Source organism: Bubalus kerabau, chromosome X (assembly GCF_029407905.1).
Source record: "Bubalus kerabau isolate K-KA32 ecotype Philippines breed swamp buffalo chromosome X, PCC_UOA_SB_1v2, whole genome shotgun sequence".
Taxonomy (NCBI): domain Eukaryota; kingdom Metazoa; phylum Chordata; class Mammalia; order Artiodactyla; family Bovidae; genus Bubalus; species Bubalus kerabau.
In genome coordinates, this window is record NC_073647.1 from 22,780,231 (window position 1) to 22,806,511 (window position 26,281).

At 45.7% G+C, this 26,281-nt stretch overlaps 2 long non-coding RNA genes across 4 annotated transcripts; one reads left to right on the top strand and one right to left on the bottom strand.

Annotated features, from left to right (window-relative positions):
* Positions 1-4,608: 4,608 nt before the first annotated feature.
* Positions 4,609-7,786, top strand: LOC129639175 (uncharacterized). Of its 3 annotated transcripts, none has more exons than XR_008708243.1 (4): positions 4,609-4,729; positions 5,371-5,527; positions 5,878-5,958; positions 6,505-7,786. It is a non-coding gene; the product is annotated as an uncharacterized LOC129639175 (long non-coding RNA). The 3 variants fall into 3 exon arrangements; XR_008708242.1 differs by having other exon boundaries at positions 4,615-4,729; positions 5,428-5,527; XR_008708244.1 differs by lacking the exon at positions 4,609-4,729 and adding an exon at positions 5,207-5,221.
* A 16,859-nt stretch (positions 7,787-24,645) lies between these two features.
* LOC129638884 (uncharacterized) lies at positions 24,646-26,281 on the bottom strand. Its single transcript, XR_008708081.1, has 2 exons — positions 25,657-26,281; positions 24,646-24,908 (listed from the first exon to the last, which is right to left on the bottom strand). It is a non-coding gene; the product is annotated as an uncharacterized LOC129638884 (long non-coding RNA).

Below are 26,281 nucleotides of genomic sequence, written 5' to 3' on the forward strand. Positions count from 1 at the left end.
GCCGAAGGCCAGGACGACGACATAGCTGGACAGGCAGTGTATGCCGCCATCAACTGCATGTTGGACCAGGTCAATGCCTGTCTGGACCACCTGGAGGAGAGGAATGACTACCTCCCTGGCCGCCTCCAGGAGTGCTTGAATCTAGCTGGCAGACACATCTTGGGATCCAGCAGCTGCTCAGGGAGGCCCCAAGCGATTGGCAGCCCCTAGTGGAGCCCTCCAGGGGCCCTGGGGCCAGGCCTCAACCCTGCCTGCCTGAGCCCTCACCACCTGGCTTAGGGCGGCCTGCAGATGACCTGGGGGATCTGCCTGCCTAGGCCATCCTTCTGCTACTTCCCTTTTGCATGCTTGGCTTGCCCCCACCACCTGGCATCCCCTCCTGGGATCAGGTGTGGGCGTGTGATCCACCCAACTTGCCCACCTGCCCAAATCCTGGATGCTTCTCTCTCTGCCTAGGTTCATTAGGCAGATTGAGAGTTATCTTAACATTCTCCAAATTAGTATTCCTGCACCATTATGCCAATTGAATGGCTATTTCATAAAATGTTGTCCACAAGCTGCTCTACAAAGGGGTTCTAAATTTACTATTAGAAATTTTACACAATGTATGTAGAGTTGTTTTTTTTTTTTTTTAAGCACAAAACAATTCTGCCATTCAGTTACCTTTTTGATTCTGTCCATTCATACTCTGCTAATGAGTGTTACATAGTGAAAAATCCCTAATAATCAAGGGACTGGATTCTAATACAAAATGGACCAGGAGTTTATTGTGTGCTTCCAGATTTTTGTTTCCATGACTTCTGATGTTCTTCAGAACCATGCTGGCCCACTCCTCATATCCTCACCCACAGCAGGAATGGGAGATATCCCCATCACCCCCACAATATCCAGGCATGTATCTGTCATCTTCATGAAATGGCCAGAAGGATCACTTCACCTAAGAAGATGTCAGATTACCTACCATCCTTCTTACCTTAACAAGGGGAGAACTTCAATTACGGCCTGGAGACCCCTCACCCTGCCACCCCACCCCCTGTCATTAATGCCCCAGATTACTGAGCCCAGAGTCCCACTCGGTACCTGATGTGATGTACACGCAGAGCCACATCTTCATTGATCATGCTTGGAGTCATCACAAATAATAACATTTACAAGTGGGAGCTTTTCCATCATACACATTTTATTGAAAAACAAAATTTTACAAATTCAAAATATTTTACACAATCTTCTGTTCCCCTCTGACAGAGTGGAACAGTACATTTTCCACTTGCCAAGACTGGTGAGATCAGCATAGCAACTGAAACCATCTGTAAACAAGGCCTCTGGTTATATTCCCTACTGCAAATGACCACAGAGAACTCCCCATAAGGGCACAGGTATTGGTAAAATATAAGTGAGCTGGAGGGTGAACAATGGCTCCTACTTATTCCTTTTCCTTGCAGTACCTTTGGCACAAGTTCCACTGAAGGAAGTTCCCTGCGGCCTGAGTTTGGCCAGGGTGTGACAATCACAATTTGCGGGGGACAGACACCTGGGGGGATGTGTTATCTTATGTTAGGATATTGGAGGGCAAATACAAAGTTACATAAGAAACAAAGGTTTAATTATCCCCATTGAAAAGTGAGAGCAGGCTTTCTCCCTTCCCATTGCTTTAGAAGGTTTACTTTGGAAAACTTGTCAGTTCTTTCTCTGTCTCTTTGCAATATGTGGAAATCGTTTTAAAAAGCTCAATAAGCCTCTTGCCAATTCGATAACCCAGGAATGCTCCTTTAAGGACCTGGAAGCAAAAATCCTTGCAAAGGGGGAAAACTAGGTAAAGAGGGAACAACTTAAGCAGTTGAAACCAGAAACTACTAGACCTTCTGGACAATCAGAGAAAGAAATGACTATCAAAGCAATGCACCAGAGTCAATAAAGCTGCAGGAGAAGATCATGAAAAGGTGAGGGCAGGCAGCATCTCAGGAGGATTACAGCATCCACAGAAGCAAGAGGTGTTCCTTCTCAGAACTCCCTCAGGTTATGTTATTGTGCAACAGTATAAAACAGTATAAACAACATTAAACGGTGCACAGAAAGAGTAGAGGTAGAAAAATCATCTCCTGGCAGAGAGGCCCACAATTCACTGGGAAAATGAAATGTGAAGACCTGATCCCAATATTAATGCCTCATCTTGAATAGAGGCCCACATCCACTCACTTCACATGTATCCGTGTGCTTTACTATCTTCTATACCACAGCTATGGCCACCGAATGGTAGTGTGAGGGAACAGGGCCAGGAGACAGGAGAAAGAGCCCTGAATCCACTATGTCCACCACAATTTTCACACCAAAACCCTTGTCCTCCCCACTGTCAGTCTTTCCTTATACTCTCAGAGCCTCCTGCTCATAGCCCTGCTGGGCCCAAATTTCCCTAATCGAGAGAAAGCAAAAGCCTGAAATGGGGAAACCCTTGGACCCTTTCCCTCCCCAAACTGAGCTCCCCTTTGCTCTCCCTAATTTCAGTAGCACAACACTACAAACAATGCATAACCGCCCCTCTGCTGTAGTACCAACAACACCTTCTTCCTTGAGAGTCCAGAGAAGATCCCCTTGAGGCAATGTCACCCCCACGAATAGGAAGACTCAAATGGGAAAGGAGCCACCACCAAGCAGAAAGGCTTTCTAGCAGATACACAGGGGGAGAGACAGTTACAGCCTGGGGGTGTGGCCCTCTCCAGCAAGAGTAATACAAAGGCTTCATTCTCCAGCCAGGATGCCTGACTCAGGAGGTTCCTGGACATCCAGGCTCACTGGTGCATGCCCCAAAGGAAACAAATGGCCCCAGATTCAAGCATGGTTCACTGACAAGACCCATCGGACCTCTTTCTTCCAACTAATGTCCAGAGTGTGCTTAGCGGAAGAGTCAGAAAGCGAACGTAGCAAGTTCCAAGCACATTCCCACACACAGAGCTGAGACACCTCAGTATTTCCCATGCCCCTTTGGGACACAGATGTCTGACTCAGGTCAGTGCCAACCTACTACCCAGACCCAACTTTCCCCATGCCCCATGGGACACAGAATTCTGACAAGAGGCCACAAACAATTTATGGCCTGGAGCCAACATTCACCATGCCCACATGCTGCCATTGACACTATGGGCCTTTTTTAGGACATTCGCAAGGCACCTGTGATGTGTGAGCTTTGAAGGAAGTACCGTCTGACTGGTATATCAGTAGAACATACCAAGAATTGGTTGCTCACTTTCAGTTGTCTCTTTACAGAGCACAGGGAAATCTCAACATGAGAGCTGAGCATCTACTCAACCAAGTGTAGTCAACATCAGTGGGCACCTCCCAGGAGACTCCCTCAGATAACCCTTCTAGGCCACAGTATAGGAGGGGCAATGGCCACCTTTCCTGAACTGCTTTTCACAGCCTAAGGCAGTGCACAGACTGAAGCAGGAACACAAGAACTTTTCTAACAGTGACATCCAAAAGTCTGAGGAATGGTGTAAAGTAGGGCAAAGCCCGCGTTATAAAAGTCTCACCTGTTCCAGAAGGCAATCTATTCTCATGTCTCACTCAATCATGTGCATTGCCATCGTCAGTCCCCATACTCTGGCAATCCCAGGCAGGAACAGGGATGTGGAAGGGGAAGAAAACACTTCTTTGAGTACAAGAAGTTTCTCGTATCTTTCACACCACAGTCCCTTGTCCTTAATTATTATGAGCAGCTGCATCCAGTGCTGCCCTTTCCCATCCTCTGTCCACCTGCAATCAGCAGGCCTCTGAAGGAGGGACCATGGTCTATATGCCATTTCATCTTTCCTGAACAGAGAGGCTCCTGCCCTGGGGTGACCCTGTAACCTCTATAAGCCTTTCTGTAAAGAAGAGACAATCAAACTGGCTGGCCAATCAGCCATGAAATCCATTTAGTTCAATACATATTCTCCCAAATTTCGGGAGCATTTTCCATATCAATCATTTACACTATGGTTAAAGACACACTGTGCCACCCCAAGATAGCCATATTGACTTGAAGAGGAGATGGAGGTAACGGTAACCACAGATCGTTTTAAGCAAAAAATGTTACTTAAGAAGGCTTCACACAGCTTAGAAATTAACATTAGAAGATTGGTCCAGCTAAACCCAACAATAATGTCCCTCTATACCATGGGGGCTGCTGCTGCTACTGCTAAGTCGCTTCAGTCGTGTCCGACTCTGTGCGACCCCATAGACGGCAGCCCAACAGGCTCCCCCGTCCCTGGGATTCTCCAGGCAAGAACACCGTTGGGGCTGGGGGGAGTAAAACTTGGAAGACTTCCTGGAGGCGGGTATAATTGATCTAGGCCCGGGTAAATGGAATGTTCATGCTTTCCAAAGTCTAAGATGACAAGAAACAAAGCACAAGGTATGTGCAAAGGCCTAAGAAGTAGAGCTAGGCCTTCAGGGATGGACACAGATATAGAAAGACATAGGAATACGAGCAGAGATTTCATGACGTCAGCTGGGCCTTGGGAAATGGACAGTTTCCCCCCAGTAGACCTAGCTGAGAGGAATGGCCATTGTCCCCGTCAATCATCGCAGGCCCACCAATGACGATGTAGGGAGGCGGGGGCGTGAAAGGCGGAAGAAGCCCTAGCACGTGCCTAAGCTCCTGACTGTCTGGATTGTGCTGTGGGGCTTCCGTAGACCGGTTTGCTCGGTTAGGATTTAACATGGCGGCTCCCTTTCCGGAGATGGCAAAAGTGTAAGTTTTACTAACTTTATTCGTATTTGGCTGTCTGCGGTGTGAGTTGGAGAGCAGGGTAGATGGTGTGTCCTGATGGACACTTTGACAGACGTGTCTGCGGGCTCTTGGGTGGATGGCGGAGAAGAGCTCTCCGGCACTTCCGGGTTTGGTGTTGGGCATTATTGTAACGGCATGCAGAAACTTGAAGAAGATTTTCTTGGTTTAAATGTGGGTCTCGGAGCCTCCTTCCCAGTTATAGTCTTAGTGCTTTGTAGTGTTTGCGGCTTAAAGAGAGGGAAGGGCGGGTGCGTTTGGCTGGGTGGGTGGGGGTGCCGGACAGTCTGACTGGTGACTGGCGGCCGCCCTGGAGCTGATTCGGCTTTCTCTTGCAGGGCGTTTGGGGTGGATATATCGTTGCCGGGGATTGGTTCAAATGTTGATCTTGGCCATTTTTGTGACCTTTCTTCACCATTGAGGGTATTTCTGTTATTTTCCACGTGAAACGAGACAGTAAGGCTCTGAGGGACCGCGTGCGGTGTTAGGACAGCTGACGGCCCTTGGCTGCCTTGGTGTTTTGTGGATAAGGGAAAGGGGAAGTTTGCCCCAGCCACTCATGTTACGAGCTTGCAACTTACCTAATTTTCCTGCCGCTGTGTTAGGCTGTCCATCTGTAAGCAAGTCTCCTTGGAGGTCTGCATAATCACTGTTTCCTTCAGGACCTGTGATGGAAAAATCTAGTACTGGCCAGCCGATGGGCGTGTAATGAGAAGAGAGTGGACCCGGAATTAGCCACATCTGTCCAGACCTGCCAGATGAGTAAGTGCAACCTTATGTTATGTGGGGCCACAAATGCTGGGAGGAGGGTAGCATCCATCCCATCAGCTGTAAGATTATTTAACATGGTGTTGAAATGTCTTCCCTGAGTGTCTAAGATCGGAACTTCCAACAATGTCAGGATCACTCCCTGAGCGCTGCTCAGACACTGTTTATAATCCATGTCTTTTAACTAGTCAGTGGCATCTTTTTCCAGTTCACCATGAGTGCCATTATTACAGACGGACTGAATTTATTAGAATGTCACATTTCCAAAAAGCCTGATCTTGCTATTTTCACATCAGAGCTCTGACCTGTCTTTTTATCCTTTTGGAAAACACTTGTAATACCAGGCAGAAGCAGGCTGGACTGGATGGGATTGTGAAAAACAAACTTCAGGAATCCAGAGACTGTGGGAGTGCTGTTTTTTTCAGGTAGGGGAACATGGATTTGAATGTAATTTAAAGCCAGCTCTATTTAGGAAAGGGGAGAAAGATGAGGCCTGTACACCAAGTGAGTGGCAGAGAATGATAGTCTCCCCTCCATAAGTGGGTGGGCATTTACTTTGCAGGGGTCCTGGAGGTGTAGGCTAACAATTCAAGTAATATGCGGGTCAGTACTTCATTAAATATTTACCCTTCCACAGTTTGTCGGGCTTTTTTTTTTTTTTTTTTTTGCTTTGCAGGTGTTGCTGAGACAATACATCGTGTTTCATTAAAAATAAATTTTATCGTCTGAGTCTGACTCTTTCTTACTGTCATCTTTGAGCCTCAATTTCCACATTTGCAAAATGGGAATCACACCTTGCTCTCAGGGATATCTCTTGTATGGTTTTTGTAAAGCACTCAGCTCACAGGAGGTACGGAGGGAATTAGTACACCATTTCCAGCATATGGGAACAGAACACTGTGGCTTGAGTTAGCTCGTCTCCCTACCTGTCCAGACCCCCATTTCAACCAAACGTTTGTTTCCTTTCACAGGGCCAGCAGATTTCCTCAGCTATTACTGGGCTTCTTGGAAACCAGCCTCATTAATCCTGCTATGATGCCAAGAGGTAGCCCAGCAACTCACACTTTGCCTTGCTCTGAGCCACTTTCTTTTCTGGCCATCTCTGACGCCTTATGCCGAAGCTGATGTGGCTCAGCACCAAGTTCAGGCACCAAGAAGGTGCTTGTTAACTGGCGGTGCGGAAAAGGTCTCCTCTCTTTCGTTGTCTGTATAAAGTTACTTCTTTCCTGGGCAGTGGTTAATTTGTTGAAAATGTGTGGAAGAGTTTTCACAGTTGGGGTGGGGGAAAAGCGCTAAATAGAAATGTGAACTCTTCCAAGGTGCATTCAGAGACACTTCTAACCTCTAGTTTCATAGAAACCTCGGGCTCCTCTGTTGCTTTATTAGCACGGGTTTTATCCAGAAGGAGGCATCACAGAACCTGAATTTCATTCACCGAAGGTTAAAAGAAAATCCACATTTCCTTGTGATTGGAAACGAAAGTGTGTAGGCTTTAGAGGGCATGTTTAAAGACTTTTTGTTCATCCCTGTAATTGGTGAAATTACTTTAAAGCTGTGAAAGATGGGGGTGGGATAGTCTCCTACTCAGTGAAAACCTGAAGCCTGAGATACTTAGAAAAACCTGTCGTAGGCCCATGTTCCTTCACCAAGTGACATGTTGATGATCAAAACTGGCTTATTTCCTAGTCAAAACAGTTGTGAAACTTAAGAATAACCGTGAGGCCTTCTTCCCCTTCCATACACGCTTGTTCCCACAGCCCATCAAAGTCATCTTGGCTGCCTTCATTGGAGGCAGGGGTCAAGAAAGCCTAAATGGATGGTGTAATTGGTAAATCTGCTGTGTATTGGCACTTAAAAATAAGTCACAAGGTTGAGGATTCCACAAAGGTGACTCTCCAAATGGTGACAGTCTCACAAATCAGGGCTCTCATGGAACGAGAAGGTAATCTTCTTCTGAATTTGAGATGGGATCTGGCTTTCTGGTTCCTTCCCAGGAATTCATTCCTAGGCCAGCCATGTCACTTAGGCTCATGAGACAGTACCTCAGTGAATGTCTACTCACTCGTGGGAATGTTAATGTTCTGTAAATTCTTGGTGTGAGGTATTCCTTTGGATACATACCACAAGTGGGATTGCTGGACTAGATGGTAGTTCTGTTTTTAAGTTTTTGAGGGACTTTCATACTGTTTTCCATAGTAGCTGTACCAATTTAGTCTTGAACTAAATGAGTTTGGTGAGCGGTTCTCGGCCACTTTTGATTGTCGGTTCTTTTCAGGAGAAGTACTGGAGAGATTAGGGGCTCAAAGGGGAAAGCACGCCCCTGATCAGGAAAGATGGAATGACTGACTGCATACGGACCTGCCTAGAGGTGGGGAAGGGGCTGGGAAGAGTGACCCTCTATAGAGCTGCTCTCAGAGCACAAGGAGAAAGCTGGACAGGAGGATAAAGGCCCTCAATGTGAAAGGTGCATTGGACTTTCTGTGGTCAAAAGTGTCTGCTACCTATTTCTCAGTCCCTGATACTGCCTGGGATCATTGTAGCATGGGGACTGAAGAGAATAGTGCACATCGCTGAGTGTGACGTGAGAGCGGATTACTTTCTGGCAAAGGTGAGACTTTGATGATGAAGGCTTTACCCTATGTTACAGCATCCCTCAGAATTTTGGAGTTCACTGTTAGGGATGTTCTTGTGTTCCTGCTTCAGTCTATGCACTGGCTTAGGCTGTCAAAAGCGGCTCGGGAAAGGTGAGCTTTCCCCCTCCTATACTGTGGCCTAGAGCAGTAATCTGAGAGAGTCTCCCGGGAGGCGCCCACTGATGGTCACTACACTTGGTTGAGTAGACCACTCAAGTCTTCTGTTGGGACTACCTGTGGCCATAAAGAGGCACATGAAAGTGAGCTGCTGTTGCTGGTGTGTTCTAGTGATATAGCAGCCAGACACTTCTTCCTTCCACACTCACACACCTCAGGTGCCTTGCTAAAGTCCTAAAGGAGGCGCATATTGGCAACGGCAGCATGTGGGGCGTGGGAAATGTTGAGTCTGGGGCAGAAGTTGGCGGTAGCCTGATGTCAGAGTTCTGTGCCTTTGTGCAGAGCGAGGGCACATTGGGATTCCCGAGGAGTCCCAACTCTGTAGGAATGTGGTTGGAACTTTCCACGTTCACTTTCTGCACTCTTCCACTGGGCACACTCTGCACATTGGTTGGAAGAAAGAGGTCCGATGGGTCTTATCAATGAACTGTCGATGAATCCGGGGCCATTTGCTTGTTTCGGCGCATATGCCGATGAGCCTGGATGTCCAGGAACCTCCCGAGTCAGGTGCCCCAGCTGGAGCATGAAGCCCTTGTATTCCTCTTGCTGGAGAGGGCTACACCCCCAGGCTGTGGCTGTCTCTCCCCCCGTGTGTCCGCTAGAAAGCCTTTCTAGCAGAAAGGCTGGCTGCTGGTGGCTTCTCTTCCATTTGGGTCTTCCTGTTGGTGGGGGTGACATTGCCTCAAGGGGCCTTCACTGCATTCTGAAGGAAGAAGGTGGTGTTGGTACAACAGTGGAGGGACAGCTATGCATTGTTTGTGGTGGTGTGCCACTGGAGTCGGGGAGAGGAAAGGGGAGCTCAACTTGGCGAGGGAAAAGGTCCCATGGTTTCCGCATTTCAGGGTTTTGCTTTCTCTTGATTAGGGAAATTTGGGCCCAGCAGGGCTATGAGGAGGAGGTTCTGAGAGTATAAGGAAAGACTGACAGTGGGGAGGACAACGGTCTCTGGTGTGACGACTGTGGTGGGCATTGTGGGTTCAGGGCTCTTTCTCCTGTCTCCTTTCTCCATTCTTGTGCCCTTCCTTTGGGTTAGCACAGCTGAGGGACAGAAGATAGCAATGGACCCTGATGGGTATACTATAAGAAAATACGGCTTTCTCATAAACTAGGACATTTACTATGGGAACAGGATTATTGTCCATTTTCCCAAGTGAATTGTGATTTTGTCTGCAAGTGAAGGCTTGGCTGCCTGTTCCTCGTTCTGTGTGGCCTAGACCCATGAAAAACGGCTGTTGCGGAAGGGGAGCTCTCTGTCCTGCTGTACTGTTGCTCAGTGTATAATCTAAGGGAGTTCTGAGAAGGAACTGCTGTTGCTTACACTATTGATTGTTTTTCTGCAGAGATATTTTCTGCCCTTTTCCTGTAGCTTTATGGGCTCTTGGTGACTGCTTTTGCTGCCAGGTCCCTGAAGGAACTCTCTTGGTTTGTCAAATTACCAAGAGGCTTATTTAACTTAGAGAACAGATTTGCATACATTGCAGAGAGTCAGAGATGGCAACCCATTGCCTGGAGAATCCCAGGGACAGAGGAGCCTGGTGGGCTGCCGTCTATGGGGTCGCACAGAGTCGAGCACGGCTGAAGTGATTTAGCAGCAGCAGAGTCAGACAAAGAACTGACCCGTATTCCACCGTTTTTTAGGAAAGGCGAGAAAGAATGTCTTGTCCCTTTTCAGCATGAGCAGTTTAGTTTTCCTTATTTTAGTTTCCCTTACAATGTGCTGCCCGTGAGATACCCCTGGGTATCTTCACCCTCGTTCCAAGTGCTGATTCTAAAGTCCTGGCCATAGTCAGACCTGTGCAGAGAACTTCCTCAAGAGGAACTTGTGGAAAGAGCGCCTGAAGGACAAGTAAGAAGTATGAGTGACTGCTTATCCTCTAGGAGCTTTTTACCCATACATATGTCCTCAGGGGGAATTCTCTGTGATCAGTAGGGTCACTCGGGATGAGGATTAAAACCACAAACCTTGTTTAGAGATGGTTTAAACCGCTCTGCTGATGTCAGCAGTCTGCTGGCCAGTGGAGCTGAACTTCATCTCTCACCGTCCCTTTCTCAAGTGCTCTGAAGGAGCAGAAATTTGATCTCCAGTTGGCAGAGGTCCGATTTCAGTGTCTCGTGGTGCACAGGACCTGCCTGAATACTTGGTCGGAGGCAAGGACTCAGATCTGCAGAGTTTCAGTTATGGAATTTTAGTGGGCAGCTCTGTCAAAAAGAGGGGACAGAAAGAGCAAAATCCGTGCATTCCTGTACAATGTGAATGGTCTCTTCATCCGTCTGGACTTGAATGTGCCCTCCCAGTCCACTATGCTGACTCCAGCACACACAAAATGGGTTACTGAGCGTCGCCAGCCAGGCCACCTCACAGTTTAGATTTGGGTTGGCTTTCTGAGCTTCCTTCGCCTCTCCTTATTCATGTGCATGCCTGCTGTCCTGCTTCTCATCAGCTTTTGAAAGGAACAGCAGAGGGCTCACTTCAGTGAATCCCAAGGAGATTCACTGGTTTACTCAGCCTCTCCCCAGCAGTCAGACAGAGCACCTTCCAGAATGCTGAAAAGCCTGTTGTAGATTTTCCTCTAGTAGATTGTCAGAGTACTGAGCTACAGGCTATAGGATATAGTTAAAGCCAGGAACCAAGCACCTGTGCATCTCCTCCGGACCCCAGAACTGATGTGTACTGGAAAGGCTAAGAGGGTAGATCTTACTCCGTCATGTTTTTATTACCAGATAACAATCAATTACGAAGGTGGAATGAAACTTCAGAGTGGATGGGTGTGTTTACGATATAGATTATGGGGATGCTTTATGGATGTAACCTATCTCCAGACTCATTAGATTGTATACATTAAATGTGTACTTTATTTTTGTATGTCACTCATTGCTCATACCTCAATGAAGGGGTTTAAAAACATAATAAAAAAGACCCTTCCGTGATCACAAATGAGTGCCCCCTCCAAGTGTTTTTAGATTTTAGAACTGAGAGGGAAGACTGTTTCTCCTTGGGGAAATGGGTAATGCCATTTACAGCTTCTGTATTCTGGTTTTGCCTTAGTTTTTCTATGGATACATAGTATTTGCATTAGTGGTGTATAAGGTTATCCTTTAGTCCGTAGGGTTTTCAATTTCATAGAATCACAGCAGTTCTACAGAAGTCGTCAACTTCATGCGGAGGACTTCGGCTCAAGGAGTGACCCTATGACATCAGCGAGTGGTCATTTGACCAGAAATTGTCTTTGGGTATTGTGCCTTTGGGAATGGCTTGGACTTTGGGTTGTTTTCATTTTCTGTAATATATGCTTTTGTGCTTACTCAAGAAATCTTTAAAAATTGTGTACCCATGGGGGCATGTCAACATGCGTGTGTGCTGTATTTGTATTCCACAGGGTGGAAGGCCCTGTCTCAGGCTCATTGGTCTCTCTAGCAGGCCTCTTTTCTCTGAGACCTTCCCACAGCCTTCTATTTTCTATGTCACTGAGTTTCCTAGCCAAGCTACTTGGTTTGGTATACTTTTCATCTTATCCTTGTTGAGCCAGTAATACTTTTGCTATAGTTTGGGACTAGACCCGCAAGAATGAGTGAGAGCCTGCAAAGGTTCACTAGTAACCTTTTACTGCAGAGAATGTAAAAAGATACACTGTTGGGACTTCCCCAGTAGTCCAGTGGTTAAGACTCCGTGCTTCCAATATAGGGGGGAGGGGTTCAATCCCTGGTGGGGGAACTAAGGTCCCACATGCTGCATAGCATGTCCAAAAAAAAAAAGAAAGAAAGACCTACTGCTGAGTTTCCCTGAGCTAGCCTCATTTCTGTGTCTTTAAAATGTATTTGTTGCTTAAGTTTCTTGCATTTTGTTAAATACTTGTGTTCTGCCAATAAAATCCATTTGCTTCAGAAGATCTCACTTGTATGGGTTTCTTACTCACAATGAACACCAGCATGATCAAGGAAGCTTCGGCTCTGTCATGGGCATTGTTACCTGAACCGCGGTGGAGCACTAAGCTCTGAAGGCTGATGAGTTAAGAGCAGGAACGGGTGGCAAGGGGATGGGGTGTCCAGACCATGCTAAAAGTTCCCCTCTTTGTTAAGCTCACCCCTTTGTTCAGGGAAGTATTCCCCTTAATGTTAGTCACTCAGTCATGTCCGACTCTGTGCGACCCCGTGGACTGTAGCCTGCCAGGCTCCTCTGTTCATGGGATTTTCCAGGCAAGAGTAGTGGAGTGGGTTGCCATTCCCTTCCCCAGGGGATCTTCCCGAGCCAGGGATCGAACCCTGGTCTCCTGCATTACAGGCAGATTCTTTACCATCCAAGCCACTGGGAAGCCTGATCCCCTAAAGGTAGCAGGTAATCTAACACCTCCCTAAGAGAAGTGCTACTTTTAGCCACTTCATGAAGCCCATGAATGCATATTTAGGGATCATGGAGAAATCTTCTGATACTCCTAAGGGCAAGGAGAGGTAGGGTGACCAGCATGGTTTTATAGAAGATTAGTTCAGAAGTCAGTAGGACCAAACTAGAAGCAGGAAGCACACAATTAATTCCTGCTGAAGCCTGCATTAGTATCTCGGTCCCTTGTGCCTGAGACATCTTTTATTACGCCACACCACTAGGTCTTATAAAGACTTTGTAATAGCAGAATTAAATTACTAAGTGGGTAGAATATTTTGGCATTGTTTATTCTTTAAACATATCGATACACTTTCCAGTTCTAACTGGAATTAGACATGCAATTAACTAAAATTGCAGGTCTTACATATAACTTACCATGGTTTAAACATTTCAGCAGGGCCTTTCCCGGTGGTCCAGTGGCTGAGACTCCATGCTTCCAGTGCAGGGGGCCCAAGTTCGATCCATGGCTCGGAAAATAGATTGCACATGCCACAACTAAGACCCAGCGCAGCCAAATTAAGAAATATGAAAAAAAAAAAAAAAAAACATTTTCCCAGCAAATAGCCTTACTGTGGTCAGTAACCCCTCCCCACCCCCACAGGAAAGGAGAGTAAGACTGGCAGTGTGTTCTGCCTGTAGATCTTCTGGGTGGCTGGGTGTCATTAAGATGACACCACTCCAGTACTCTTGGGCTGAAGGTGGCAGCAATTCTGTTCTTGCCATTCAGTCTAGGGAGCCTCAAGCTTCAGTGTCTCATTTCCTGCCCGAGAGGTTCATCGGGATGCAGAGCTCAGATCACTTCTCTTTTTCTCTAACTGCAGCTGGAACTTTGTATCCCTTAATTATCCTCTCCTGCTACAGAACGCAGAGAAGGCAATGGCACCCCACTCCAGTACTCTTGCCTGGAAAATCCCATGGACAGAGGAACCTGGAAGGCTGCAGTCGATGGGGTCGCTGAGGGTCGGACACGACTGAGCGACTTCACTTTCACTTTTCACTTTCATGCATTGGAGAAGGAAATGGCAACCCACTCCAGTGTTCTTGCCTGGAGAATCCCAGGGACGGGGGAGCTTGGTGGGCTGCCGTCTATGTGGTCGCACACAGTCGGACACGACTGAAATGACTAAGCAGCAGCAGCAGCAGCTACAGAACGAGTCTAACATAAGACTGTAAGCCATCTCCCATTGGCTCTATTACAGGTCAGTGGGTATGATTCTTCCTGAGGCATTTGCATTTAGACTGCCAAACACCGTGAAATCCCACTACCATTCTGATTTTAATTGACACGCCAAGCCTGACCATCGGTTTCCATGGAGGCGGGCCCAGGGCAGGGGTGGGCGGGGCGAGAGCCAAACTGGCGCCTGCGCAGGGCCCGCCCTCAAGAGCAGATGGTTGCAAGTGCGCAGGCGCAAGGTGGAGGCGGAGCTAGGACTGGAGGGGCGGGAGAAGAGGGCTGGGGATCGGCGGAGCTAATGGCCATAAGGAGGCGGGATCAGAAACGAGGGGCGGGGCCTAGGTTTCCCCAGGCGGGCGGTGGGTGAAGGGCAGGGGCCAGGGCCCAGGACTCTGCATCTTACAGGATGGGGGCGAGGCCCTCTGCACTTGGAGCAGAGGAGTCAGCCAGTTCCCACCCTCCCTCCTGAGCCCGCCATTCACTTGGCCATCTGAGTTCTTTGGCTTGCATGAGGTTCTGTGAACACATTTCCCTGCTTATTCATGCATCTCTCAGACAGATGATTGGCACCTACGCTGCAGATGTTGCCTGCCACATTAATGGGAAAGCCCCAAACACTAGCCAGCGTAATCCAGAGCAGCATGTTCAAAGAGTGCACCGTGACCAGGGAATGTAAGGAAGGTTGAATGCTAAGAAATCTCTTAATTTTCTATATTAAAAGACTAAAAGAAAAATAATCATCTGGTCATCTGCATCAGCTTTGAAAAGATAAAAATGAAGGGGTATCTGATGTTACCAGAGGCATTTGCTTTTAGTCTATTACCAATACCAGAAAATCAAATTAACACTCAGATCATTAAGTTACTTTCTCTGACAGCATCATCACATATATGCACATAATTCACTGTTGACTTAGGGCAATGGCACTCCAATTTCTTTCACAAGTCATGTGTTTTTATGAGACAGTGCCACAGGTCAACCTCCCTGGATACCCACAACAGCTCAACCCGAAGAGGATGTGACTCTTGTTCCAAATGAAAATAGGTAATTAACTCACCTGTTTGGAGTTGGGATTTTAGTTGAACTCTTCCTTAATATATTGCATATATATGGGAACATTTAAGGGAATCTCAGTTTTACGAATTTTATAAGTTTACTTTAAAAAAAAAATAGGTTTGGTATTCATGAAGGTTTTCCTCACTGACTGCTTTATTGCCCCTCCCAACTCTGTTCTTCCTCTTGTCTTCTTCCCCTTTGTAAATGAAAGTTCTTTTCTTCATATTGCCTAGGCCAAGCACCTTGGCATCCTCCTCGACTCCTCTGTTTCCTTCTTGTCCCACACTAACTCCATCAGCAAATCCTCAGCTCGGCCTTCAACATATAAGCAAAGGGCTGCACATCCAGGAACAGGAGGAATTGCTGTGGCCTTTTTTTTCAGTCAATTTACCACAGTCTGTATGTGGAAATATGAGCCAATACCTAGAAGCAGAGTCCCACAAGCAGAATATGGACTCATAAAAAGACATGAGCCAGTATACAGAAACAAAGTCAGTATGGAAGGTATGTGCTTACACAAGGTGTATGAATCCCTTCTAATCCCCTAGGGTGGACACAGAATCAAAAATGGGTGTAAAGGAAATATCTGTGGATTTGCAAAGGGTTAGAATTTCAGCTCAGTGTGCTCTCTCCATATCCTAAGAGGAGTAGAAAATAAATGGAATCTCCTTTCTACCTCCAGGAGAGTAGAGGAGAAAATAAGCATATGGTCCACAACTTGAATGTTGTGTAAAGCTGAGATGCAGGATTCGAGTTTGAGATCACTGTTTGGCATCAGTACAACTTTGTGACTGAAGGAAGAAATTTTCGCAATTGAGGTATGGGGAAATCATTCTGGCTTATATGTGATTTAGCTTGAACTTTATGCTAACTAGAGTAGCCTGTCTTATGACCTGTTTATCCTGCAGTGTACATCTGCCTTAGCCCTTAAGAAAAGAAATCATTATCCAGAAGTAAAGTATGTCCACTTTGAAGGTAGGGATAAATGCTACCCTCTCCTATGATGCTTATGCTAGTATTCCTTTAAAGATAAGTTTTTCTTCCCAGATACCGAGTTCCTGCTGATTCACTCTTGTACGTGCTAATCTATCCCTTTTGAAATCTTGAAGGACTGTACCCCTGCATGTCTCTGTTTGATGGTTCTTTGTTCTGAAAAGATACAAAACTGTGATGAAAACCACGCTTCTCCATCACAGCTTCTGAGAGTTACTGATAAGTTTTTCCCTAGGCTATAGTCCTTAGTTTGGTACAAAGAAAACTCTTTTCTATTTCTATTCCTGTTACAGATCGTTTATTGGTTATTTGTGTTGACATGATTGTCCACCTGATGCGAAGAGTTGACTCATTGGAAAAGTCTCTGATGCTGGGAGGGATTGGGGGCAGGAGGAAAAGGGGACGACAGAGGATGAGATGGTTGGATGGCATCACTGACTCGATGGACGTGGGTTTGGGTGAGCTCCGAGAGTTGGTGATAGACAGGGAGGCCTGGTGTGCTGCAATTTATGGGGTCGCAAAGAGTCGGACACGACTGAGCGGCTAAATTGAACTGAACTGATGACAAATAAGGCATGGCTTGGCACCATCTGAGTTAGAATTGGTAACGTGATATGGACTAGCGTTCTGAGCAGGTTCAGAATATTGGTACTTGTTTTGGTCCCAGTATTCATAGAAAGGACAGCCTCCCCTCCCCCACCCAAAAGGACTGGTCATCACAGTAATACTTTGTTCTTTGGCAATCTCTTTCATTGGAGGCACTAAGAACACTTTGAAAATACACCTCTGTGAGGTTATCTACAAGACCTTCTAGAAATAACACCCCCCAAAGATGTCCTTTTCATTATAGGGGACTGGAATGCCAAAGTAGGAAGTCAAGAAACACCTGGAGTAACAGGCAAATTTGGCCTTGGAGTACAGAGTGAAGCAGGGCAAAGGCTAATAGAGTTCTGCCAAGAGAATGCGCTGGTCATAGCAAACACCCCCTTCCAACAACACAAGAGGAGACTCTACACATGGACCTCACCAGATGGTCAACCCCAAAATCCAATTGATTGTATTCTTTGCAGCCAAACATGGAGGAGCTCTATACAGTCAGCAAAAACAAGACCGGGAGCTGACTGTGGCTCAGATCATGAACTCCTTATTGGCAAATTCAGACTGAAATTGAAGAAAGTGGGGAAAAACCACTAGACCATTCCGGTATGACCTAAATCAAATCCCTTATGACTGTACAGTGGAAGTGAGAAATAGATTTAAGGGACTAGATCTGATAGACAGAGTGCCTGATGAACTGTGGATGGAGGTTTATGACATTGTACAGGAGACAGGAATCAAGACTATCCCCAAGAAAAGAAATGCAAAAAAGCAAAATGGCTGTCTGGGGAGCCCTTACAAATAGCTGTGAAAAGAAGAGTAACGAAAAGCAAAGGAGAAAAGGAAAGATATAAGCATCTGAATGCAGAGTTCCAAAGAATAGCAAGGAGAGATAAGAAAGCCTTCCTTAGCGATCAATGCAAAGAAATAGAAGAAAACAATAGAATGGGAAAGACTAAAGATCTCTTCAAGAAAATTAGAGATACCAAGGGAACATTTCATGCAAAGATGGGCTCGATAAAGGACAGATATGGTATGGACCTAACAGAAGCAGAAGATATTAAGAAGTGGTGGCAAGAATACAGAGAAGAACTGTACAAAAAATATCTTCACGACCCAGATAATAATGATGGTGTGATCACTCACACTCACGTAGAACCAGACATCCTGGAATGTGAAGTCAAGTGGGCTTCAGGAAGCATCACGATGAACAAAGCTAGTGGAGGTGTTGGGATTCCAGCTGAGCTATATCAAATCCTAATAGATGATGCTGTGAAAGTGCTGCACTCAATATGCCAGCAAATTTGGAAAATTCAGCAGTGGCCACAGGACTGGAAAAGGTCAGTTTTCATTGCAATCCCAAAAAAGGCAATGCCAAAGAATGCTCAGACTACCGCACAATTGCACTAATCTCACACTCTAGCAAAAGTAATGCTCAAAATTCTCCAAGCCAGGCTTCAGCAATATGTGAACCATGAACTTCCAGATGTACAAGCTGGTTTTGGAAAAGGCAGAGGAACCAGAGATCAAATTGCCAACATCTGCTGGGTCACTGACAAAGCAAGAGAGTTCCAAGAAAACATTTATTTCTGCTTTGTTGACTATGCCAAAGCCTTTGACTGTGTGGATCACAATAAACTGTGGAAAATTCTGAAGGAGATGGGAATACCAGACCACCTGACCTGCCTCTTGAGAAACCTGTATACAGGTCAGGAAGCAACAGTTAGAACTGGACATGGAACAACAGACTGGTTCCATATAGGAAAAGGAGTACATCAAGGCTGTATATTGTCACCTGCTTATTTAACTTATATGCAGAGTACATCATGAGAAACGCAGGGCTGGAGAAAGCACAAGCTGGAAACAAGATTGCTGGGAGAAATATCAATAACCTCAGATATGCAGATGATACAACCCTTATGGCAGAAAGTGAAGAAGAACTAAAGAGCCTCTTGCTGAAAGTGAAAGAGGAGAGTGAAGAAGTTGGCTTAAAGCTCAACATTCAGAAAACTGAGATCATGGCATCCGGTCCCATCACTTCATGGCAAGTAGATGGGGATACATTGGAAACAGTGGGTGACTTTGTTTTTCTGGGCTCCAAAATCTCTGCAGATGGTGATTGGAGCCATGAAATTAAAAGACGCTTACTCCTTGGAAGGAAAGTTATGACCAACCTCAGTTCACTTCAGTTCAGTCGCTCAGTCGTGTTCAACTATTTGCGACCCCATGAATCACAGCACACCAGGCCTCCCTGTCCATCACCAACTCCCGGAGTTCACTCAGACTCACATCCATCGAGTCAGTGATGCCATCCAGCCATCTCATCCTCTGTCGTCCCCTTCTCCTCCTGCCCCCAGTCCCTCCCAGGATCAGAGTCTTTTCCAACGAGTCAACTCTTCACATGAGGTGGCCAAAGTACTGGAATTTCAGCTTTAGCATCATTCCTTCCAAAGAAATCCCAGGGCTGATCGCCTTCAGAATGGACTGGTTGGATCTCCTTGCAGTCCAAGGGACTCTCAAGAGTCTTCTCCAACACCACAGTTCAAAAGCATCAATTCTTCGGCGCTCAGCCTTCATCACAGTCCAACTCTTACATCCATACATGACCACAAGAAAAACCACAGCCTTGACTAGACAGACCTTTGTTGGCAAAGTAATGTCTCTGCTTTTGAATATGCTATCTAGGTTGGTCATAACTTTCCTTCCAAGGAGTAAGTGTCTTTTAATTTCATGGCTGCAGTCACCATCTGCAGTGATTTTGGAGCCCAAGGAAATAAAGTCTGACACTGTTTCCACTGTTTCCCCATCTATTTCCCATGAAGTGATGGGACCGGATGCCATGATCTTAGAGTTCTGAATGTTGAGCTTTAAGCCAACTTTTCACTCTCCACTTTCACTTTCATCAAGAGGCTTTTTAGTTCCTCTTCACTTTCTGCCATAAGGGTGGTGTCATCTGCATATCTGAGGTTATTGATATTTCTCCCGGCAATCTTGATTCCAGCTTGTGCTTCTTCCAGTCCAGTGTTTCTCATGATGTACTCTGCATATAAGTTAAATAAGCAGGTGACAATATACAGCCTTGACATACTCCTTTTACTATTTGGAACCAGTCTGTTGTTCCATGTCCAGTTCTAACTGTTGGCTTCCTGACCTGCATTCAGATTTCTCCTAGACAGCATATTAAAAAGCAGAGACATTACTTTGTCAACAAAGGTCTGTCTAGTCAAGGCCATGGTTTCTCCAGTGGTCATGTATGGATGTGAGAGATGGACTGTGAAGAAAGCTGAGCACCGAAGAATTGATGCTTTTGAACTGTGGTGTTGGAGAAGACTCTTGAGCATCCCCTGGACTGCAAGGAGCTCCAACCAGTCCATCCTAAAGGAGATCGGTCCTGGGTGTTCATTGGAAGGACTGATGTTGAAGCTGAAACTCCAATACTTTGGCCACCTGATGTGAAGAGCTGACTCATTTGAGAAGACCCTGATGCTGGGAAAGACTGAGGGCAGGAGGAGAAAAGGATGACAGAGGATGAGATGGCTGGATGGCATCACCAACTCAGTGGACATGGGCTTCGGTGGACTTCGGCCATCTACCAAGGGACAGGAAGGCCTGGTGTGCTGCGGTTCATGGGGTCCTAAAGAGTCGGACACGGCTGAGTGAACTGAACTGAACTGAACTGAACTGAGGTTATCTATACTATTTTCCCAGTGGAAATTCCTTCATATTGTGAACAATGATTCGTCAGGACAAAATGGTTCACTGAGAATCTTAGGATATAGACTCAGAGTGGCCTTGGATATCTTCTAGTGCTATAGCCTGACTTGTGTAACCACTCCTCACGCCAGTTAGTCTTTTCAACACTTAACTCTAATGTGATTATATTTGAGTATAGAAAGTCTTGGAGATGAATTTAAAAGAGGTCATGAGGGGGGAGTCTTAATCCAACAGGATTGATGGCCTTATAAGAAGAGGAAGAGATAGAGAGATCTCTTTCTGCCTACACACACTGAGGAAAGGCCATGTGAGGACATAGGGAGAAGGCAATCATATGCTGGCACCTTAATCTTGGAGTTAACAGCCGCCAAATTTGTGAGAAATAGATTTCTGTAGTTTGAGCTACCTAGTCTATGATACTTTGTTTAGACAATCTGAGCCAAGACACCTAATCTAGGGTTTTCTTAACTGTGATGTGGAAAATGCTGTTGTGCCTGGACTGTTAGTAGGTGTTGGTTCTATGGTCAAACACCTTTCAGAATGTTGCATGATATTAACATCTATTGATAGTTCACAACTTGCATTAGGCTGTTGAAGGCTTTCAGAGCCCGAGAGTGAGGAAACCTGGCTACATGGTTGGAGCAGCACCTTTTAACATCTACATCACAGATTTCTTACATGGGGCCTGTGGAAGCCCTGGGGGATTGTTTTTGTTCTTGTTTCACACCTGACCAGGCCTTGACTTTGCTAACTCCACACCTCTGAACCAGAATAGCTAGGGGCAGAGTGCCCTAGATTATGAATGACTAAAAGCATACAGATTTTTGTGGAGCTGAGTTTGGGAACTACTGTTCCAGGACCACATACTCATGTTATAGGCGAGGAAATTATGATCCTTGTAGGGAAAATGCTTGCCCAAGCGTGAGCACAGAGCAAAATATTTGGACCATCTCCCCCTCCACTATAAATACCACCTGAGGTTTTTGTTATTTCTCCGAGCAATCATGATTCCAGCTTTTGCTTCATCTGGCCCGGCATTTCTTATGATGTACTCTGCCTATCAGTTAAATAAGCAGGGTGACAATATTCAGCCTTGACATACTCCTTTCCCAATCTTGAACCAGTCTGTCGTTCCATGTCTGTTTCTAACTGTTGCTTCTTGATCTGCATACAGATTTCTCAGGAGGCAGGTAAGGTGGTCTGGTGTTCCCATCTCTTTCAGAATTTTCCACATTTTGTCATGATCCACACAGTGAAAGGCATTGGCATAGTCAATAAAGCAGAAGTAGATGTTTTTCTGGAACTCTATTGCTTTTTCGATGATCCAACAGATGTTGGCAATTTGATCTCTAGTCCCTCTGCCTTTTCTAAATCCAGCTTGAACTTCTGGAAGTTCATGGTTCACATACTGTTGAAGCCTGGCTTGGAGAATCTTGAGCATTACTTTGCTAGTGTGTGAGATGAGTGCAATTGTGCAGTACTTTGAACATTCTTTGGCATTACCTTTCTTTGGGATTGGAATGAAACTGACCTTTTCCAGTCCTGTAGCCACTGCTGAGTTTTCCAAATTTGCTGGCATATTGAGTGCAGCACTTTCACACCATCATCTTTTAGGATTTGAAACAGCTCAGCTGGAATTCCACCTCCTCTAGCTTTGTTCATAGTGATGCTTCCTATGGTCTACTTGACTTTGCATTCCAGCATGTCTGGCTCTAGATGAGTGATCACACCATCGTGGTCATCTGGGTCATGAAGCTCTCTTTGTATAGTTCTTCTGTGTATTCTTGCCACCTCTTCTTAATATCTTCTGCTTCTGTTAGGTCCATAGCATTTCTGTCCTTTATTGTGCCCATCTTTGCATGAAACGCTCCCTTGGTATCTCTAATTTTCTTGAAGAGATCTGTACTCTTTCCCATTCTATTGTTCTCGTCTTTCTTTGCATTGATCACTTAGGAAGGCTCTCTTATCTCTCCTTGCTATTCTTTGGAGCTCTGCATTCAGATGCTTATATCTTTCCTTTTCTCCTTTGCCTTTAGCTTCTCTTCTTTTCTCAGCTATTTGTAAGGACTGCTCAGACAACCGTTTTGCCTTTTTGTACTTCTTTTTCTTGGGGATGGTCTTGATCACCGCCTCCTGTACAATGTCACAAACCTCTGACCCTAGTTTTTCAGGCAGTCTTTCTTTCAGATCTAATCCCTTGAATCTATTTGTCCTTTCCACTATATAATCGTAAGGGAGTTGATTTAGGTCATACCTGAATGGTCTAGTTGTTTTCCCTACTTTCTTCAATTTAAGTCTGAATTTGGCAATAAAGAGTTCATGATCTGAGCCACAGTCAGCTTCTGGTCGTGTTTTTGCTGGCGGTATAGAGCTTCTCCATCTTCAGCTGCAAAGAATATAATCAACCTGATACCAGTATTGACCATCTAGTGATGTCCATGAGTATAGTCATCTCTTGTGTTGCTGGAGGAGGGTGTTTGCTATGATCAGTGTGTTCTCTTGGCCAACATTGCTGGGAGAAATTTCAATAACCTCAGATATGCATATGACACCATCCTTATGGCAGAAAGTGAAGAGGAACTAAAGAGCCTCTTGGTGAAGGTGAAAGAGGAGAGGGGAAAAGCTGGGGCAAATCTCAACATTCAGAAAACTAAGAACATGTCATCCAGTGCCATCACTTCATGGCAAATAGATGGGGAAGCAATGGACACACTGACAGACTTTATTATGGGGGCTCCCAAATCACTGCAGATGGTGACTGCAGCCATGAAATTAAAAGACGCTTGCTCCTTAGAAGAAAAGCTATGACCAACCTAGACAGCATATTAAAAAGCAGAGACATTATTTTCCGACAAAGGTTCGTCTAGTCAAAGCTATGGTTTTTCCAGCGGTCATGTATGGATGAGAGAGTTGGGCCATAAAGAAAGCTGAGTGCCGAAGAATTGATGCTTTTGAACTATGTTGTTGGAGAAGACTCCTGAGCGTTCCTTGGACTGAATGGAGTCCAACCGGTCAATCCTAAAGGAAATAAGTCCTGAATATTCATTGGACGGACTGATACTGAAGCTGAAACTCCAATCCTTTGGCCACCCAATGTGAAGAAGTGAGTCATTGGAAAAGACCCTGATGCTGGGAAAGACAGAAGGTGAGAGGAGAAGGGGAGGACAGAGGATGAGATGGTTGGATGGCGTTACTGACTCGATGGACATGAGTTTGTGCAAGCTCCAGGAGTTGGTGATGGACAGGGAGGCCTGGCGTGCTGCAGTCCTTGGGGTCGCACAGAGTCAGACAGGTCTGAGCGACTGAACTGAACTAAACTGAAAAATAACCCCTAGGTGGCAGTCTGTGTCTGTTTTAGTCTGTGCCTGCACAGGTGGAGAAGTTGAATGAGTACTGAATTCATTTGAGTCTTGAAATACAACAGCTTTGTATTTCATGAATCAGTGCTACGGATAAAGCATCTGCCTGGGTGTTTATTGTATTCCTCACAGGCCAGGTCTCCGGCCTGGGAAGAGGAGAACTGAGGGAAAGAGAAGTCTAGATTTGGAAAGGAGAGGTGAAGGGTACCTTTCCTGTAGAGCCTACTCTGCCCACAGTGCCATCTACTAAATCTTGAGATGGACAGAGATACATGTCAGGCTGAGACAGCTAGTTTTCCCAGGCCATCCTTCTGTTGATATATTCTTTAAGAATGCATATTTTTAAAATATATCTGATGACGGGTCATTTAGAGAGGTGCCTCTTGAAACTCTGTCATTTTGAGATCCTTTTTTCTTGTCCCTTCTACTCTTCATTAACATCCCAGAATACTTGGAGAGTTGCAGCCTCTCCCAGGCCAATACTAGGGTTCTAGTCTTATACCTGCTGCTAACTTCTGGAGTGACCTTAGGCAATTCTCCTTCCCTTCTTCAGCCTCCGTTTAATCATCTAATTGATTTGCACTACGCTCCTGTAAATCAGTGCCTATTTGGATGATGGCTAATACTTGACTTCAGTGGCTCTAATAATTTATTTTTTAAATGACTGTTTTTGGTTGTGCTGGGCCTTCATTTTGGTTGCGCTGCATGTGGGCTTTCTCTAGTTGCAGAGAGTGAGGCTACCCTTTGTTGTGGCGCATGGGCTTCTCCCTGCAGTGGCTTCTTGCTGTGGACACAGGTTCTAGGCGCACAGGCCTCAGTAGTTGCCGCACGTGGGCTTGGTAGTTGTGGCACACGGGCTTAGTTGTTCCGCAGCATGTGGAATCTTCCTGGACCGGGGATCACACCTGTGTCCCCTGCATTGGTAGGCAGATTCTTATCCACTGTACCACCAAGGAAGCCCAGTGACTCTAATAATTTACATTGAGCAAGATACACACACACAGATGGACACACAGAGGAAACCACGTACGTGGGTTTCCAATACCTGTTACACACTTATTAAGAGCTTCCCTTTTTTTTAGTGTCATCAGGGGAGAAGTCCAGAGGTATAGCAGGCTCTAGACACAGCGCTCCAGTTCCACTTCTCTGTGATTCCCTGTATCTGTCATCCTCCATGATTTGGCTTCACTGTCAGGCTCTTGGCAAGATGGCTACAGCAGTTCCCAGGAGTCACATCCAGATCCAACCATTTCCACAGGGAAAACAAAAGGACCAGCCCTCTGTGCATTTAGTTCTGGGGAGAGAGGAAACGTTTCTTAGAAGCACCCTAGTACACTCTGCACCTCTCAATGGTCCCGACTGAATCATATTTCCATTTCTTTTACACTCGCTGACAACGGGAATGATAGAATCCTGAAGAGCTTGCACTAATCTTTTTTCCAGGAAAGGGAGTACTGAAATTAACTGTTTATTAACCCTCCTTTGTCCCCAAGTTGGAAAGATAAAATGCTTATGGTGCAAAGATGAAGTCATTCCTAATGAGAAGTATTAAACGGTCATTTTCATGATATGATTCAATAACTGCTGTCCATTTATTCTATCCCATGGGCCCTATGTATTTATGTGCAGAGGGAAAGGGGCCACCTCATGGAGATCGTAATATTATTGACCGTCCAAAGATGCTGTCATCCTTCTAGATTGACTTAAGGTATATTACCCAGGGATGGCAAGTGAGATGCAATGTCAGGAAAGGAATAGAGTTAAATGGAAAGAGTGGTAGGCATTCATGAATTTTATTTACAGTGGTGAGCTCAGGCAGCAGGCTGTGATTCTGTTTTCTGGGTTGTCTAATGCAAACCTGGACCAGATGCTAGCCTCTGACATATGGTATTGAGTGGTTGGAAGGCTACTGGCATAATGTAGGGGAGGAAATTCAAAACTTCTGAACGTGAGAGTACCGTATTGAATCTTATGAGGGTCTACCCATTCACTGCTAACTTTGCCCTCCAAAGAAATTAAAGCATCTTTCCTGTAACCCTTACCTGGAGAAATTAGTGGGTGAGGGAAGCATCCAAAGCTTGCAAAAGCACTTCCGCTGAGACTGAGTTTGCCGTTGAGAAGTAGAGGCCATTGAAATGGGCTCTCTGATTTGTAGCATATTGGAGGGGGCCAGGCATAGATGAGCCCAGGTGGTGACAGTTAACATCAGTAGCAAAGAAGATATAACATACATCTGGGGATCACCTGACATGTTATGGACTGAATTGTGCTCCCCCTCCCCATAATTCATATGTCAAAGACCTAATTCCCAATGTGACTATATTTGGAGATGGGGCCTTTAAGGATATAATTAAGGTTAAATGAAGTCATCAGGGTGGGGCCCTCTTCTGATAGAATGAGTGTCCTTGCAAGAGGGAGAGACGCTAGATCTCTGTCTCTACAAACACATAAAATGGAGGCCATGTGAAGGCACAAAGAGAAGGGGACCATCTGCAAGCCAGGAAGACAGGTCTCACCAGAAACCAATCCTGCTGGCAGTGTTATTCTTGGGCTTTCAGGCTCCAGCATTATGAGAAAATAAATGGGAGCTATTTAAGCCACCCAGTCTGTGGCATTTTGTTACAGCATTCTGAGTGGACTAAAACACGTGCAGATCTCTGGCCACAG